This window comes from Anolis sagrei, chromosome 2, assembly GCF_037176765.1.
Source record: "Anolis sagrei isolate rAnoSag1 chromosome 2, rAnoSag1.mat, whole genome shotgun sequence".
Taxonomy (NCBI): domain Eukaryota; kingdom Metazoa; phylum Chordata; class Lepidosauria; order Squamata; family Dactyloidae; genus Anolis; species Anolis sagrei.
Genome location: NC_090022.1, coordinates 293,469,523 through 293,489,139, shown reverse-complemented (window position 1 = coordinate 293,489,139; position 19,617 = coordinate 293,469,523).

The window sequence follows — 19,617 nt, the reverse complement described above, 5'->3', positions numbered from 1 at the left end:
GCCGCTCTGCTCTGCAGAGGACCCACCTGGGAGGCTTCTCCCTCTCACACAGGCAGAGTGGCCAGAGCAGAGGGTGTCCGCAATTGACGGAGCAGCGCCGGATGGGAGTGGCCAGGCCAGGCCAGGCCGTGTGGGCCGGAGGAATGCCCTTGGCGGGCCGCATACGGCCCATGGGCCGTACTTTGGGGACCCCTGTTCTAGAGGCATTTCTCCTCAGGAGAAATGCCTCTAGAACATGGCCATATAGCCCGAAAAAACCTACAACAACCCAGTTTCTCTAAATTTGGGACTGACCTGAAGCAGCAGTGCTCTGGACAGGCCCCAGGTGACTATGAAGATGAGCCTATCATCAGGTTGAAAGTATAGATACATCCCAGATCAGGTTGAAATTATTAGAAACTCCTGAGTTAATTTAGAAATAACATCAAATAGTGATGTTATACATTTTTACCAAATCTCATCACTAGACACTTTTTGAAATACTAAAGAGTTTTAAGGTACCTTTCAGTGTTGTAAACCAAACCTATCACTCGTTGTAAGAGTAATCTTTGCTACTTTATTTCTGTTCATTTCCATTTATAGGAACATACCAGAACCGAAGTAGACCGAGAGAGAAGAAAATGGATGGGTGTGTCCTGAATGTTCATCATCTTTGCTACAGCCATAGCCTTTTCTGAAGGCAAATGTGCAATTGCACTACCATCTCTAGCACAATACCAAGAGAGGGAATATAGTGGCAATAATTGGAAGAGTTTCTCCCTGCAAGTAGAATTGTATTTTACACCCCTGCAATATCTCGGGCTCCATGACTTAAAGACTTAAGCACCAGCACAAAATGAGTAATGTGGTCATCACAAATTCATGCCAATAAATACTTTATAGGCTCTCATCATATATATTCATGTATACTATTTCTGTCTCCAAATATATGATCCAGATCTATGGCCGATGTAAATTAACATAGATCCATAGAAGTCAACCCTGAGTGTAGGGTATAAATTTGGAGTTACATGTCAGAAGGCAATAGAGATTGTTCAATTGCAGTTTGCAGGGAACGGAATTTACATTTTACATTAATTGAAAGTAGAACAGTTCTGGAGCAATGTGCCTCATGTTGATTCCTCAAAGTTGCCCTGTGGGGTTGAAAAGTGGTGGATGGTCTACACAGTCCTACACTAGAGTTGTGTAGCACCTATCCCTGCATGAAGAAGTATGCACTAGTTGTTCTGTGCAATCTTTATATCAAATGGTGTCATCATAAAACTGAACACACAACCGGTTGCATCCTTGTGTGAGAAATCAAATGTGCAACTGAAGAAGTCTCACCACCAGTTTTAGCAAGAGTAGACACACATAATCAACCAGCAATGTGCATGTATGTATGGAATGGGACTACATGTGCAATTCTGCTTTGGAGAAATTGAATTGAATGTGAAATGAAATAATACTGACCAACTGCTTCCACAGGAAAACACAAATGGCTCCTCTCCATCCTGCTGCAGTGCAGAAGGGTCCTGTCCTGGGCCTAGTGCTATTCAAAATCTTCATAAATACTGTGGATGATGGAATATAGGGTGTACTTATCAAATGTATACAAATTAGTAGGGTTATCCAATGCCCCAAAGGACAGGACCAGAATTTAAAATAACATTAACATATTCTAAGTTTTGTAGATTGATGGGTTTTGTGTATTGATAAGAAGTCTTACCAAACAAAAGGAACCCTTCCCTTCTTTGAGTAGACTGGTGAGAGAGAAGAGCTCAGTCTACCATGTAGGAAGCCAAAAGAACAATTTCGCTCTATTCTCTCCCCCAACACTCTCTCCGATGTGGCACCATTTTTTTGCCTTTTTTGAATGCCTGGGCAGGAGAATGCCATTGGCAGTGCCCACTGAGGTGTTACTGGTGCCTCCTCTCATTAAGGGGTGGCCATCAACATATCCAGAGGTCATACTAAGGTAAAGGTTTCCCCTGACATTAAGTCTAGCCATGTCCAAATCTGGGGATGGTGCTAATCTCCATTTCTAAACCAAAGAGCACTGCTACCTTCCCGCAGAAATGATACCTATTGCTTTACTAACGTTTTCATGTTTTTGAACTGCTAGGTTGGCAAAAGCTGAGCCTAACACCAGGAGCTCACTCCACTACCTGGATATGAACCTCCAACCTTTTGGTCAGCAAGTTCAGCAGCTCAGCAGTTTAACCCATTGTGCCACCAGGAGGCCCAGAGGTCATATTATAACCCATAATTTTGACCCCAAAATCCTGCTCTCAATTTACACATGTTGATGTTCATTCGTTCAGTCGTCTCCGACTCTTCGTGACCTCATGGACCAGACCACGCCAGAGCTCCCTGTTGTCCGTCACCACCCCCAGCTCCTTCAAGGTCAGTCCAATCACTTCAAGGATGCCATCCATCCATCTTGCCCTTGGTTGACCCCTCTTCCTTTTGCCTTCCACTTTCCCCAGCATAATTGTCTTCTCTAGGCTTTGCTGTCTCCTTATGATGTGGCCAAAGTACTTCAACTTTGTCTCTAGTCTCCTTCCCTCCAATGAGCAGTCGGGCTTTATTTCCTGGAGGATGGACTTTACACATAACTTAATTTACACATAATGGTGACTTATTGACAAGTATAGGTGGTACTTCGAAATAACTTCCAAGGCTGCTGAAAATTCTCTTTTATATAGCTTTTTCATAATATAGACACTTTTTTGCAGACATGATTTTCTTCATGTAGTGTCTTTTTTATCATTTCCCCCAATGATATATGCATGTTTATGTTCTCACCACAATATACAGTTTGTATGCATCTTTTGTTGTCAGGCTGCCATTGCAAAGCTCTGAGATGGATGAATACAGAGAGATAACTGAATTTGAGGTGGTATATTGATTTGGGAACAGCACATTTGGAAAGCTCTCATCAGAATGCAGCCACACAAAATTCTCCTTCAACCTTAATTCATCTCGATAGCACTATTGTTTCTGGTAACAAAGGCAGACAGATGATTCGGTGCTGTTAGCCCCTTTGGGGCTTTGCAGGATCTTAGGAACATTGTCCAGCCATGGATGAAATCACAACTTCATAAAAGTGCTAACTGGTATCTTGCTATGATTTGACATAACTAGCCAAGGCAATTTTAGCAGAAATCTATGGAGCACCTTTCAAGAGAAATGAAGAATGCATGCATCCCTCCTCCCCATTCTTGACATGGAAGAGGGTCTCCACATATTGAATGTTATGATATCCCACCAAGAAAATTATCAACTGCCATAATATGTTTTTCATATTTTGGGAAACCAGGCTGCAGTTGAATTAATTTACACCAAAAATATTGGTATTGTAGAAAAACACGCAGAAAGTGAGCATTTCGTGAAAAGAATTTTAATTCCAGAAAACAGGAATTAATACAATTCACAATACAGAGATTCTGCAGATGACTTTTTTTAAAAATCCCAAAGTTCAAAGGTAGTTAAAACAAGCACAAGAACTCTCAAACCTTACCCAACAGGGTAAAAACTTCAGAAATTATTCATTCTTAGTTGTTTTAGGTTTTTTTCGGGCTATATGGCCATGTTCTAGAGGCATTCTCTCCTGACGTTTCGCCTGCATCTATGGCAAGCATCCTCAGAGGTAGTGAGGTCTGTTGGAACTACGAAAAAGGGTTTATATATCTGTGGAATGACCAGGGTGAGACAAAGGACTCTTGTCTGCTGGAGCTAGGTGGGAATGTTTCAACTGACCATCTTGATTAGCATTTGATGGCCTGGAAGTGCCTGGAGCAATCTTTTGTTGAGAGGTGATTAGATGTTGTGTTTCCTCATCAACTTCCCTATTCGGTCAATGGTTCCCTTGATGTATGGCAAGAACACTTTTCCTCTGGGTGGATCTTCATCTTTACTCTCGTGGCTTGCTCTCAGTCTTGCCGCTCTTCTGATGTCTGAGGTGGAGTCTCCATTGGCCTGTTGAGCCCAGTTGAGGTGGTTCAGTTCATCTTGGAGAAGGTGGGGTTCGCAGATTCTTTTCGCACAGTCTGCCAAGGCTTTAATGGTGCTTCTTTTTTGACTTGGATGATGGTTGGAGTTTTTATGTAGATATCTATCTGTGTGTGTGGGTTTTCTGTAAACGGTGTGTCCCAATTGTTGATCTGGTTTACGGATGACTAGGGCATCTAGAAAAGGCAGTCTTCCTTCATTTTCTTTTTCCATGGAGAATTGGATGTTTGGGTGGATGCTTTTAAGATGGTCCAGGAACCTGTTAGGAGAGAATGCCTCTAGAACATGGCCATATAGCTCGAAAAAACCTACAACAACCCAGTGATTCCGGCCATGAAAGCCTTCGACAATACATTATTCATTCTTGCATAGAAGAATTAAACAAAAACAGTAACATCTATGTTTCCTTTTTCCAGCTTTCCATATGTTTACAGGTTGAACTCATACTGTAGAATTAATTTAATTTCACACTATTGAACTAGCATGGCTCAATGTCATAGAATCCTGAGATTCATAGTTTGGTGAGGCACCAGTGCTCTTTGACAGGGAAGGTTAAAGACTTTGCAAAACTACAATTCTCAGATTCCATAGTATTGCAATGGCAGATAAAATGGTGTTAAGCCACATTGAGATGCATCCCAGGGTTTCCATTTCCATCCATCCCAACATGGTGGGTGTGCAGGGGCTCTGGCAGTCATTGTTCCAGATAGCCAGAGACCTCTAGGTAGGGCTAGGGAAGGCTGTCATAAATAAACTCTGCTGTGGCACAAGAATGCCTAGTGCCTTTACTTAGCAATGAATAATATTTAGCACTCTATAAATGGTGCCAGATGAATCCTCTGAACCCTCTTGTGAGTAGTTTTAATTTATAAGCCTTTCTATTTATCGTGCTCTGATTTTCTGCTACTGTGGCATTCGCATGACATACAATAAAGTATTTTGGATGCTGATCGCAGCACAAATGGGAGCACTCTTGACAGCCCCCCGATCCTGAATGTGTTCTCTAATTGTCATTCATTTCCAGGGATGGGATGGTGGGATCTTATATATGGGAAATTTGAACTGGGGGTTCCTAACCTGACTGTGATCTCTTAACTTCCCCCTCTGGTGTATTAACCCATACAGCTCATCATGGATTTGAAGCATCAACCCATTCAGCCATTCCATTTCATGAGGTACAAATAATGGTTTGACTATAATTGATCTGTGCATGGCAGTCACCAGTAACTGGAAGAGTACTGAGCTATTACACATTCATTTATTGAATTGATGGCATTCAAGACAGACATCTCTCACAATGATGATGAGAAATACACAAATTTGAGCTATACATAAAAGGTGCATTTAGCAAAGAGGTTCACCTCCAGTCCATCTTTTTGGAACAATTTTGGTATACTTTGACGAAAGAGTTAGACCTTTTGCAAGAGAAGGAGAGTCAATGGGAACAAGGTGGAGCTCCTTTCAAATGATAGTTGTATTTGTATTTGAGTTACCTTTTGTGGTTTTGCAATTGTGTTGTGTTGTTTTTTATAATTACCTTAGGATGCACCCACATCTACCAAACTATTGTGGGGTAAATTGCTCTGGATCTGCCCCAATGCAGTTTCAGGAATGTCACTGGGATCCTTTGAGCTTCCAAATGGAAGCCAGGTCAAAAGCGCATTGGGACCATTGCCCCCGCCTTTGTGTTGCCAGCTAGAAGAGGCTCCCCAACACAGGCTTGCTGACAACATGTACTGTTTTATTTGTTTGTTTATTTACAGTATTTATATTCCACCCTTCTCACCCTGAAGGGGACTCAGGGCAGATCACAGAACATACATATGAGGAAAACATTCAATGCCATTTTATATACAAACAAGACAATTTTACATAGATAGAGGTATATATTGACTTTTCCCAACTTTGGCATCTTGGAGACTTTGTGCTTGGTTCTGGCCATGGGGGGGTAGGGGTGTGCTGTCGCTCCATCTCCCTGCCAAAGAGCTTTGTTTGTAACTTCATGCTTTGACCAAATTGCCAATATTCCTTATGACTCAGATTACCTCCCCACTTTTTAAAGTGGTGCCTATTTATCTACTCACATTTTGCTTTCAAACCCTGACCCAGGCTTCGAACTGGCAGCCTTTCTACTGACCAGATTTACTGCAGCTGGTGGCTTAACCTGCTGAGCTGAAGCCCAGCCCATTTTTTGGTCACATGGCTAGGCATCAAATTGTGACCTCACCAGAAATGAGGTCACCAAAGGACTTGCATCTGTCTGGTGACACAGTGATGGGTCTGTTGGACATGTGACTCTTGGATTGGGTCAGATGCAGCCTTATCTAGCTATCTATATCTCAATAGAATTGATATTATATCTGAGTTTCCATGAAACTCTGAATAAAATCCATCTTCTCCTTGAACTGGATAAACCATATGTCATACTGTTGGATTCTGCTGTGAATCCAGCAATGTGACATATGTATTCCTTGCAGTAGTAGAAGACTGGGTTGGTCTGATAACATCCTAAAATAGAGATATAATTCATCAGTTTCTCAAGTTTTCAGTTGACGTTTCTTAAATCGTTCCTGTCATGAGAAAAAAAAAGTTAATAAGAGGACACTGGAGCTCCTTTGTAGAAAATTCTAAGCACACGACAAAACCAGGGTTTCCAAGGAAATATCATCATCATTGGCGATCACTTGTGTATGAGTAGGATGGCCTTCCAAGCATAGGGTCTTGGTGGAGGGTCTGTAGGTGACAGTGGAGACCTATACTAGACCCTCATGTTTTTCCACAGTGAGAACATTGGTTTCCAGATGGAAGGCAATCCTGGTCAAGGTTGGCTTGACGTGCCTTCCTCTTGATGCATTTCTCCCTTTTGCCCCTTATTCATGCCTCTTCATATTCCACAGCACTGTTGGTAACAGCTGACCCCCAGTTAGAGCATTGAAGGGCCAGGGCTTCCCAGTTCTCAGTGCTTACACCACATTTCTCAGTGGCTGTAGCACAGGTTTGGCTCTATATTCCCTCAAGTCAGTTAAGGTGGGATAGAAGCGTTATTGTCATCATCATCATCATCATCATGTTTGTATTTATACCCTGCTTTTTCTCTCCAGAGGAGACTCAAAGTAGTTTGTGCTATATTTGTAGACTACAAGTTGCACTTTTGGATTGTGCAATTTCATTTGTTCCCTTCCATTGTAAAAAAATACTTCTGTAGCTGTGGTTTAAGTATGTTTCAGTCTGTGTATATTTTTATAAGCATTATTTTCTTTATTTATGTTTTTATGCAAAAATATGAAATTTAAAAATGGAGAGAAAGAAATGTTGCACACACGTCAAGCATTTTTCTTCAAGTACTTAAACATTTATTCTTAATGTCTAAACTTCGTGCTCATTTTTCCAAATATGCATATTATTAGTCATACTCTTTTACTTGTGTTTAATTCAAGGTTGGTTTTAAAAGACCTGAATCTCCTGGTGAAAAACCCAAAGATATGTGTGTGCTTTCATTAACTGGCTCACAGACCATGAATGAGATAAATTCATTATTATTTTTTAAGTTAGTTAATGAGAATTTCTTTTTCATCAGTTGAATAGGGATGTGTTGAGAGCAATATTAGTTCTTACCAGTCGAGGATGAAAATATCTCCTCATTCACATATGGTTTCAAATTCTGTTGGTGTCCTACACATCTTTCACATGTAGTTGTAGATGTTTTGTTTTGGCAGAGTATGTAATTCATGGTTGCATAAGCCAAATTCCACAGCTGTTATGTGTAGTTATGTATTCTAGGAAATAACTATTCATCATGATCTTCAATTACTGGCTTCCAGTCTCCTTCTGGGCAAACTTCTACAAGTGATGTTGATGTACAAGACTTTGAGCAGGTTATTTGAAGAATCTTATATAAATCTGTTACCTATCGGAAATCTCCAGAAGTGACTTTTTTTCTCTCTGTCCCACTAACTTCTCAGCATTTGTTTTGTGATATTCGGAAAGGGCCTTCTCAGTAGCTGCATAACTTTTGTTCTTGGAGAAATTATAAGTCAGGTTGTGTTTCTCACACAAAATCTGAAGCAGCCTTTGCCATCACTGAATTTATAAACCTGCTTCTTTTCTGTGCCAAGTTCACAAGCAGAAAACCAGCAGGTCAGATAAATTTATGCTGGATTCTTTTTTCTCTACTCTAGCATTCTGTTGAAAGTTTTGAAAAAAATGCAAAACATTTTAGTATTTACAGTTTATTATAGTACAGTCCAGAAAAGGGCTTAACAAGTCGGTGAGAATGCCTCAGGCCACTCCACTTAATTCAGTGTTTTGTATTCCAACTCAACGTTGGATGATCAGATTTCTCAGACTATAAAGGAATACATTGCAACTATCTTTGGGAAACTTAAAACACAGAGTTTAAAAGATCAAGGATAGTGTGAAAGAAAACACCCATATGATCCATAACACTTATGTTCAACATTTCCCATTCCTCCCACTGATCAAGCTAAGTTTTTTTTCCTTTTCCAAAAAATGTTGTGTTCTAACAGATTTTGGTTTTTTTGAGCTCTACTCTTGTAGCAATCAAGGTGTTGCAGTCTGCAAAATAAGAATAATGACACACAACAATATCTGAACTGAAGAGTCTACTGGTCATCAACTCTCAGCTACCTGCTAAAATCTCTTCCCTATATAGTGCAACCCAAAAAGTCATCTCTTTCATCTCTTTTCTTTCCTAAATTCATCATGGCTGGCAGGGAAGGAACTCTGGAAAATGTTTCAAAGTACTCCAAGACATGATTTTGATAAGGACACCAATATAAGTTTTCTAGAAAATTGCCTAGATCTCAGCTAGAAAACTATGGAAAACATGAGCAAAGGCTGTATTGTCAAAGGCTTCCACCCAGAGGAAAAGTGTTCTTGCCATACATCAAGGGAACCACTGACCGCATAGGGAAGCTGATGAGGAAACACAACATACAAACCATCTACAGACCCACCAAGAAAATCCAACAAATGCTACGTTCAGCAAAGGACAAGAGGGATCCTCTCACTTCTGTAGGAGTCCACCGTATACCAGGCAGCTGTGGACAAGTCTACATAGGGACCACCAAACGCAGCATTGCCCAAACACGAATCAAGGAACAGGAAAGGCACTGCAGACTACTTCAACCAGAGAAGTCAGCCATAGCAGAGCACCTGAGGAACCAGCCTGGACACAGCATATCATTTGAGAACACAGAAATGCTCGACCACTTTCACAACCACCATGTCAGACTACACAGAGAAGCCATTGAAATCCACAAGCATGTGGACAATTTCAACAGAAAGGAGGAAATCCATGAAAATGAACAAAATCTGGCTACCAGTATTTAAAAAAAAACCTCTAAAATTTACAACAGCAAAACAACAGAGGGAAAACAATCAGGGACATCTACTCACTTCTCAACAAAAGATTGCTCCAGGCACTGCCAGGCTATCAAATGCTAATCAAGGCGGTCAGTTGAAACATTCACACCTAGCTCAAGCAGACAAGAGTTCTTTGTCCCACCCTGGTCATTCCACAGATATATAAACCAATTTTTCCTAGTTCCAACAGACCTCATTACCTCTGAGGATGCTTGCCATAGATGCAGGCGAAACATCAGGAGAGAATGCCTCTAGAACATGGCCATATAGCCCGAAAAACCTACAACAACCCAATGAGCAAAGGTTTTTTGTTTAACAAGAGCTGTGTGTTTCACTTTCTGGTCCTCATTGACACTGGATATCGCAATCATCACAAGCAAAGAAGAAACTCGCAGGTATAAAAGTAACCTTTACTTTTGTGCTACTCTCAATCAGATCACCCAGACTCGGCATCCATTCCAGCTTTTCTATGGTATCAGAGTAAAAAATTAGGCCTCATCTACATCGACCATTTCATGCAATTCAATCCTGGCTTCAGGCTGTGGCCAGATAACAAACTCCTACAAAAATGTATAAAAGAAAGCCCTTAATGTGTTTAATCAAGCCACATGGAGAAGCGGATAAATAATAGGCTTGGGTAACCACGGAAAAAATTGGTTCTAAACTCGTTTTGTTTTTAGGGGGCCCTTGCGTTTCGTTTTTTTAAATAATTCCGAAATTTTCTTTTTAAAAATTTCAAAATATACGAAATTTCGTAAAATTACAAATCGATTTGTTAATGGCGGACACGATTGCGCAATATGCTAAAAAAAAACCTCCAAATGGGACAGGGGGAACTTCTGAAGCTTCCCTCTCCCTCTGTTGTTGACTGTTGGTGTGTTAAAACAAACAACAACTATAAATCTTGCACCAGACATGCGAAAATAATTACAAAATAATTACGAAATAATTTCGAAATAGTTACGAAATAATAACAAAATAATTACGAAATAAATTGAAAAAATTGTTTCGAATCTAATTTACTCCTCACACTATTCCTGCATGGCTCAATATTGGATCGTAAGCTAATTTAAATACAAATTAATAACGATTACGAAATTAATGAACAAAACCACCCAAGCCTAGAGAAGAAGAAGAAGAAGAAGAAGAAGAAGAAGAAGAAGAAGAAGAAGAAGAAGAAGAAGAAGAAAGTTTCAATATTGTGAGCTAGATGTATGTTCCAGGCAGGAGCTCATGTGGCTTTTAAAATCAAAACCTTATATATTTATTTATTTGCAGTATTTATATTCCACCCTTCTCACCCCGCAGGGGACTCAGGGCGGATTACAGTGTACACATATATGGCAAACATTCAATGCCAATTTTTGACATACAAACATATACAGACATACACAGAGGCTGTTTAACTTTTTTTTCTGGCCACCAGGGGAGCTGTTGCTTTCATCGTCCATCTGCGACACTGATGAAGCACTTCCCACTTAGGCAGAAATTCATCGATTCTTCACAGTATTAATCCCAAACATGTTGAAAACACATATTGAGCCTTTATAATGACATGTTACTTTTTTCTGTAGTATTTAAAATGGGAGGTGTCTTCGTCGTCATCGGATGAGGCTGAGAAAAATGACAAAATAAGATCTCTTTGCCTCAAGTATTTAAAAAACACGTAAGTAGAAGGCTATCAAAGTTACCATTTTATTTTACTATTCCTTTTCTCTTTTTTCTCTCTTAAAAGATGTTGGATATGTAGACATTAAGCTGAGAAAGTACAGATAAAAGAGACCATTTCTTAGTGTTAGTTTGCCTTTAAAATACAGGAAAGAAGTGAGGCAATCTTGACTTTTGTACTGTTCTTATTGCAAAATTACAAACAATGTAAATATGTCATGACTAGAAATAGGTCAATTCTGTGTGAATTATTATATTTATATTTATTTATATATTACAATATTTATTGTATTTATATTTAAACTAGCCGTCCCCTGCCACGCGTTGCTGCAGTCTGTTGATCTGGAAAATAAAATAATGAGAAAGTGTTGGTTTCTAATATTTGTAATTTCTTGATGCTTGTGGGTAAACAGTATTTCTTGCTGTTTCTTTGTCAGTGTTGATGTGGAGAGTGTGGAGGGTTTGCCCACCCTGGAACATGCAACATATCATTGTCCTTCTTTAAGGGTCCCTTTCAAATCTATGATACTATGTCTCTCTGTGTGTGTGTTAATCATATCTATCTATCTATCTATCTATCTATCTATCTATCATCTACCATCTATCTATCTATAGCTATGGCTGGATGGCTCATTGTCAGGAGGGCTTTGATTATGTTTTCTTGCCCTGGTGAAGGGAGTTGGACTGGATGGCCTAAAGTATTTTCTGTTGGTCATGGAGGTTCTGTATGGGAAGTTTGCCCCGATTCTGTCATTGGTGAGCTTCAGCATGCTCTTTGATTGTAGGTGAACTATAAATCCCAGTGACTACAACTCCCAAATGTCAGGGTCTATTTCCCCCAAACTCCATCTGTGTTCATATTTGGGCATATTGAGTGCTTGTGCCAAGTTTGGTCCAGATCCATCATTGTTTGAGTCCACAGTGCTCTCTGGATGTAGGTGAACTACAACTCCCAAACTCAAGGTCAATGTCCACCAAACCCTTCCAGTATTTTCTGTTGGTCATGGGAGTCCTGTGTGCCAAGTTTGGTTCAGTTCCATCATTGATGGAGTTCAGAATGATCTTTGATTGTAGGTGAACTATAAGTCCCAGAAACTACAACTCCTAAATGGCAAAATCATAATTTTTTGAGTGATGGTCACTCCTTCTGTTGTGAGACGTTTTGTTGCCAAATTTGGTGTGATTTCATTCATTGGTTCTTTTGTTCTTAAGGTACTCATTATGCACAGAGCATTTATATATATATAGATAGTTACTCTGTAACATAGAATCATAGAATCATAGAATCAAAGAGTTGGAAGAGACCTCATGGGCCATCCAGTCCAACCCCCTGCCAAGAAGCAGGAATATTGCATTCAAACCACCCCTGACAGATGGCCATCCAGCCTCTGTTTAAAAGCTTCCAAAGAAGGAGCCTCCACCACACTCTGGGGCAGAGAGTTCCACTGCTGAACGACTCTCACAGTCAGGAAGTTCTTCCTCATGTTCAGATGGAATCTCCTCTCTTGTAGTTTGAAGCCATTGTCTCCAAGGAAGCAGAAAACAAGCTTGCTCCCTCCTCCCTGTGGCTTCCTCTCACATATTTATACATGGCTATCATAGCTCCTCTCAGCCTTCTCTTCTTCAGGCTAAACATGCCCAGCTCCTTAAGCCGCTCCTCATAGGGCTTGTTCTCCAGAGAAGCATTGCATTCTCGCAACTGATACATTCACTGACTAATTCAAGTTTCATCTTCTTTAGATCTACACTTGGGTATAAACTTGACCTGGGATTCTTGCTCAGTGCCTATATATTACCCCTCTCCTAAGTCAAGTCCCCAGCTTCCTCTCAAAGGTCCCATCTACACTGACCCTTTAATTCAGTTTCAAACTAAGGGTGCATCTATACTGCAGATTGAATGCTATTTGACATCATTTTAACTGCAATGGCTCAATGGTATGGATTCACAGGAGCTATACATTTACAATGTCTTTAGCTTTCTTTGCCAAAGGCTGCAGATGCCTCACCAAACTACATAGTACTAAATCATGGCGGATAAAATAGTGTCAAATTGCATTAATTCTACAGTATAGATGCACCCAAAGAGAGAGGGTGAAGATACTGAAATACTGAGATCTATAAATTGAGATTCAATGCTTTTGAGAAAGGGAATCAAATGGATTTTTTTTTCAATGGCAATATCTGCTCTGGGAGAATTTCCAGATGAGCTGTCAAAATATCTCTGTAAAATTGTCATTGATAGTGTTGTCGAGCTACAGCACCCCCCCCCCCCACCTCCTCAAAAGATATCTGCGCAAAGAAGACTTCAAAAAGACTTGATTTTTAAAATATTTTCTGTGCCTTTAAAGTTTTAAAATGTTGAAGTCACTGGAGGTTCCTTTAAACCCCAGTACCAGCTGTACCCCAAACTCTTATAAAATCTAAACACTTTAATACATGTAGAAAATTATAGTTTTTGTGTAACTTGTATTGCTTGTGTACTGCATCAATTTCTAAAGTATAAACTTGTATCAAATGTATCTTGAAGGCATCTGTTCTTCTCGTGTCCCCTGTTTGCACAAACTTCTGGGATCAGAGATCACTATATAATTAACCGAATGTCTTTCTAGCTATCTCTCAAGCCAGACAAATCAAACCCTTTATGCGTGTATGTGATTCAGATGATCCTTTTGGTCACCAAGATGAGCTTAAGATGTTTGCAGCTGGAGGCTTGTCTTTCACATGGAAGAGGAAGCTAAACAAATATGAATACATATGAATGGGGGATAATGCCTGGCTCGAGAGCAGTACGTGTGAAAAAGATCTTGGAGTCCTTGTGGACAACAAGTTAAACATGAGCCAACAATGTGATGTGGCGGCAAAAAAAGCCAATGAGATTTTGGCCTCCATCAATAGGAGCATAGTGTCTAGATCAGTGGTTCTCAACCTGTGGGTCCCCAGGTGTTTTGGCCTACAACTCCCAGAAATCCCAGCCAGTTTACCAGCTGTTAGGATTTCTGGGAGTTGAAGGCCAAAACATCTGGTGACCTACAGGTTGAGAACCACTGGTCTTGATCTAGGGAAGTAATGCTACCCCTCTATTCCGCTTTGGTTAGACCACACCTGGAATATTGTGTCCAATTCTGGGCACCACAATTCAAGAGAGATATTGACAAGTTGGAATGTGTCCAGAGGAGGGCGACTAAAATGATCAAGGGTCTGGAGAACAAGTCCTATGAGGAGTGGCTTAAGGAGCTGGGCATGTTTAGCCTGAAGAATAAAAGGAAGAGAGGAGATATGATAACCATGTGAGAGGAAGCCACAGGGAGGAGGGAGTGAACTTGTTTTCTGCTGCCCTGGAGACTAGGACATGGATCAATGGCTTCAAACTACAAGAAAGGAGATTCCATCTGAACATGAGGAAGAACTTCCTGACTGTGAGAGCCATTCAGCAGTGGAACTCTCTGCCCTGGAGTGTGGTGGAGGCTCCTTCTTTGGAAGCTTTTAAACAGAGGCTGGATGGCCATCTGTCAGGGGTGATTTGAATGCAATATTCCTGCTTCTTGGCAGAATGGGGTTGGACTGGATGGCCCATGAGGTCTTTTCAAACTCTTTGATTCTATGACTCTATGATTTGTCTTCTGAATAGACAACCAAGCCCCTGATTCTTTGGGATTGGCACCCTTTGTCTTTTGGGTCTTGTACCTTAGTCTCCATGCAACTGGACATTTGAGTCAACCAAAGAATCATCTGCATCACTTCTCCAGTGTTTTGCCCTCCCAGAGGGCATCTCTGCAACAGACTGGACTTTTAAAGTGACAGCTTCTTCCCACAACAGAGATCTCCTCCTTCTGTCAGTGACATGAGAGAAACTTCCAAACAACTCTAGGTTGGAAGTTGCATTCACCAACAAAAGAAGAAGGAGGATTCATACACACATTTTCTTCTCTTTGTGATTGCAGTATTGATTCAGACAATAGCAAATACATTACCATTGATCCAAATTTTCTTAATGTCAAATGCAATGCTTTTTACTAGTCAGTCTGTGTATCCACAGGTTAGTACGGATATCTGGTAACCAACATGTGTGAAACAAGTCATGAAATCCCGGGGAATATTACCCTAAAGAAGCAAAGAGTTTCTTTTGGTCCTACAAATATTTAGGGTTATATCTAGGGATGGAAAATCTTTTATTGCATTTAACTGTTTCAACAAAAAATATGTTGCCATAATCCTGTAGGATCTTTGACTCAATGTAAATCATTGTACACTTAACTGCATAGCAGAATCTGCTCAGAAAACTTGTTAGTGAATTGTGAAAATCTGTAACAGAACACCATCAAGAGTTCCTGATGCACATAAGTGCCCTGTGTACATTTAGTTAAGTATGAGCCAATGTAATGTAACTATATCACAAAGCTGGCAAAAGGACTGTTGTGTATCCATCCCATTGTGTATCCATTGCATTATGCATTATTCCTTTTGCATGCTCTGCTTCATAGTTGTATAATAGCAACCTCTGACTGTATACAGATGTTCAAAATCTTTTAAATTCTAATTTCAAAACACGTAAGTCTGTTTACAAAGAAGCCATTCCCATACAGTAATCTGGATATCTTTCTTTTTCTCCTGGCTCTCATGACTTGCTGTGAAATGAAACACATTTCCCTTCAAGAATTCACACAACTATGAGACTTGTGAGGTCTTTCGGAGGAATGCAATTCATGGGAAAATATGTTGGTTTTTTTTAAAAAAAGAAATGGCAAACATGTACATTGGGGGAAATGTGTAAATTAGTTTAAATGAAAAAATAAAAGTAAATGTGTTTTAAAAGTGCTCAGATTTGAATGTTAGTATGGTGTGGTCTTCTCCATCATGTTGATAACTGTCCTATTGAATCTGAATGTTTTCAATGCAGCACAACACTTTATTTTTGTTTGTTTTGACATGGTTTATGAAAACTTAAATTTCTTCACATTCAGGATGGAATGAATCTGAGGTTTAAAACATATAAATAAAGGAGAAGATAGAGCTGCTAGGGGCTCACACACCAACTTTCCCAGTAGGGACTGATCAGTCGAGTTCAAGAAAGATCTTGGACAACTGATTTGGGAAAATACCTGAGACATGGGATATTTACTTGTCTTCAGGGCACTTGGCTAGGTAGACCAGAGGTCAGCTTCAATATAAAATAGTTCAATACAAACATGAAAGTTGCAACCAAGCATCCAATATGATGCATCTTTCTTGGAAGTAACATCTAGCTGAACTTATCCTCAAGCTGACATCTCAGGATTTCAGTTTGAATCACACTTTTGATCAATCAGCCATAAATCATTCTCAGGATGGCTTTGAAGGGTGAGCCCTATGAGTGGAGATACTTTAATTCCCATTGCTTGTCCACACAACGGAGCAAAGAAGCACTTTGCTTTTGTTGTGTTTATTTTTATGGGTCTTGGGTGAAATGAAAGAGGCCTCAAGAAATGATGTGGAAAATAGAAATTGCCCTCTTTATAGCCAGCTCAAGGCAAAGTGGAAGTTCTCTCCAGCGGAGCATTTTTCCCCTTTTTCCTTTTGCTTGTACAGGTATAGATTGTTTTGTATATATATTTCCCCCTTCCCTCTTCAAAGTCCTACTTCATCTATAAAATGTTCATCATTCAACATCCATTAAGTGCTGTATCCTTGCTTTTTGGTCCTCAAACATCAGGTGAAGAAGTCACATGAAAGAGAATGAAGAGTTATTTGGCAGCTAAATATCTTTGAAGGAAGGCTAATTCAAAATAGCTCATGAAGGCTTATGGTAACCCATATTCGATATCCTTGGGTGTTGAGAAATGTTGCAGTGTTCTGATGAGGATGTACAGGGTGTCAATTGGGGTCTAATGGGCCACTACATAATCCATAGCTTTCCCCGATTGAAGTATATTCAGTGGTTTTCTGCCTTGCTCCATCTCTGCAATAATGTGGTTAGTTCCTCTTATTTCTTGCTTCTAAAGAAAGTTCTTCATGATAATTGATTAGTTCATGTCATGAAGCAATAGAGCCTTGCCTGTATGAATAAAAAACTGGACTCAACTCAAATCCAGCACTGACATGGGACTTTGGGTGAGTGTCCCAGTTTTCTGTGCTTAGCCATACCTTTCTATCCTTTAGGCAAAGCCAGGGATACTGAAGCAAACAGGAAACTGCTGAGCATTCTGGAGATTTGTGGTCACCTGGATTGGGTCTGTTTCAGTTTGATCCACTGTACTCATAATTCTGCTGCTGCCTTTGAAAGTCACAAAGCTTCCTCTGAGACCTTGGCCATCACCTGTAGCATCTGCCAGGATGGGGCACCAAAAACAAAAAGGAGTGGGTCACTCTACCCTCTCCCTGCTGATTCTATGGATGTCCCATTCTGACATTAGCAGATCTTATAGGTAATAAACAATCAGGAGCTCAGAGGAAGCTCTGTGGGTTTCAAGAGCAGCAGTAGCAACATAAGGACAAAGTACGGGGCAGCCAAGAGACAGGCTAAACTATTTGGACATTGGCCCAGATTTAGGAGATATGTTCCAGAGCTAGGGCAGAAATATTCCAGAGTAACCTCCTTGGTATAGATTGTTATATGTACCTTGCCATGCAAATATTACATACCCATTCACTAAAACCACTGGATTTCTCCCTGCACTTCCATTCCATCAATTTGCTTTATATAATCTATTCTTTGCAACATTAGGGCCTGCCTTGTGTAACATAATGAGGAATATAAATCCTGACTCGGTTCATCATTGTGCTACAATTGGCAACACTTCAAAATATTTCTCCCCACTGTGAGTCACCACAATCCCACAGCCTTTTGAATTTTAGATAAAATGTGCACAATGTATTGTCGAAGACTTTCATGGCACGAATCACTAGGTTCTTGTGGGTTTTTTCGGGCCCGAAAAAAACCACAAGAACCTAAAATGTGCACATTTTGATGTCTGGGGATTGAGCCTTGATTTCCAGCATCCTAGTCCAATGCTCAGTCCAATATGTCATGCTGGCTCCCCTGTTTCCCATTCCTAATCCTAATTCTGATCAGAACATTTATATCACTGCACAGTAATGTCTGGCCTAACTGGGAATGGATCTGTAGGGTTTCAGGAAAAAGACTTTTCCATCATCTGTTTACCACTCCTTGAAGTTTTAATGACAATCTGAGACACTAGTCTGTCATCAAGTTATCATGACTCTGTTTTATGCCTGGTTTGTTTACATAGCCTCCTTTGCCTGAAAGGATTTCAATTCAGTTTCTCAAATGATAATCCATCTTGCCATCTAAATAATGTTTCCAGGTCAGGAGCGTCCCAGGCTCTGGTATTTCAAGCCAAAAACATCAGATGTCAAAGGAGGGCACACTTTCTGTTGTGACAAGGTTTGTATAATGGAATAACAATGGGATTAAGCATCGTTGAAAGCTTTCATATCTGGAATCACTGGGTTGCTGTAAGTTTTCCGGGCTGCATGGCCATGTTCCAGAAGCATTCTCTCCTGATGTTTCACTTGCATCTGTGGCAGGCATCCTCAGGGTTTGTGAGGTCCTCTGGTGAGGTCCATGGCCATACAGGCCAAAGAACTTACAGCAATCTGGTATTAAGCATGTTAGATTAAAGTCAGTCACAGGTATACACAGTGAACACATGAATAATGTCATAGAATCATAGAATCATAGAATCAAAGAGTTGGAAGAGACCTCATGGGCCATCCAGTCCAACCCCCTGCCAAGAAGCAGGAATATTGTATTCAAATCACCCCTGACAGATGGCCATCCAACCTCTGTTTAAAAGCTTCCAAATGTCACATCCAAGTAAGGAGGAAAATATGACTATATACAATTTTCAAGACAGTGCTCTCACCCTGAGACTCACTCTATGAACTGGAGTAGAGGGACCAAGCCCTTAATTTGGGATCAGGCCCTGAGATCTGGGACACTGCACTCTCAAATAGAGGAACCCATTTTGACACTTTCATTTGGAAAGTTCACCCAGCTCACCAGATACAGCCTTGTACTGTTGCTAGAGGCCCTGATTCTTCAGGAAGATTATAGACCCCTGGAAGGCATAATAGTTCCTCAAAGGATGAAGAGGGAATTAAAGATCTTTCATGTTTGGCCTACAGGGTATACATTTATCTCTGTCACATAACCAGATTTATGCTGATTTATTCTACCGCCGTCCAATGGAGTCATCCAAGTTGCTCTTCAAATATACCCCAGAGGTGAAATTGCCCCCTTTGCCCGTACAATGACTTTGCAGGGCTAATAGAGCTGTCCCATGGTACACTGGCATTTGCTTTAATTGTGTAGCAATATCTGTCTGTTGTCAATCACACACCCAAACCAAATCCTGGCTCTCTTTGCTTTCTATACAATAGTGAAAGAGTATGTAGACAGCACACCCAACTGGCTTCCAAAAGAAATTGCAGATTCATAAATATATAATGCTCATGTAAATTAAAGAAGGACCATGTACTTCATAGTTGATACTCCTTTGAATAGAAACCTTGTAGGAATAAGGAAGAACAGAATTTAAGACTGGTTCCATAGACCAGTATTATAGACGTCAA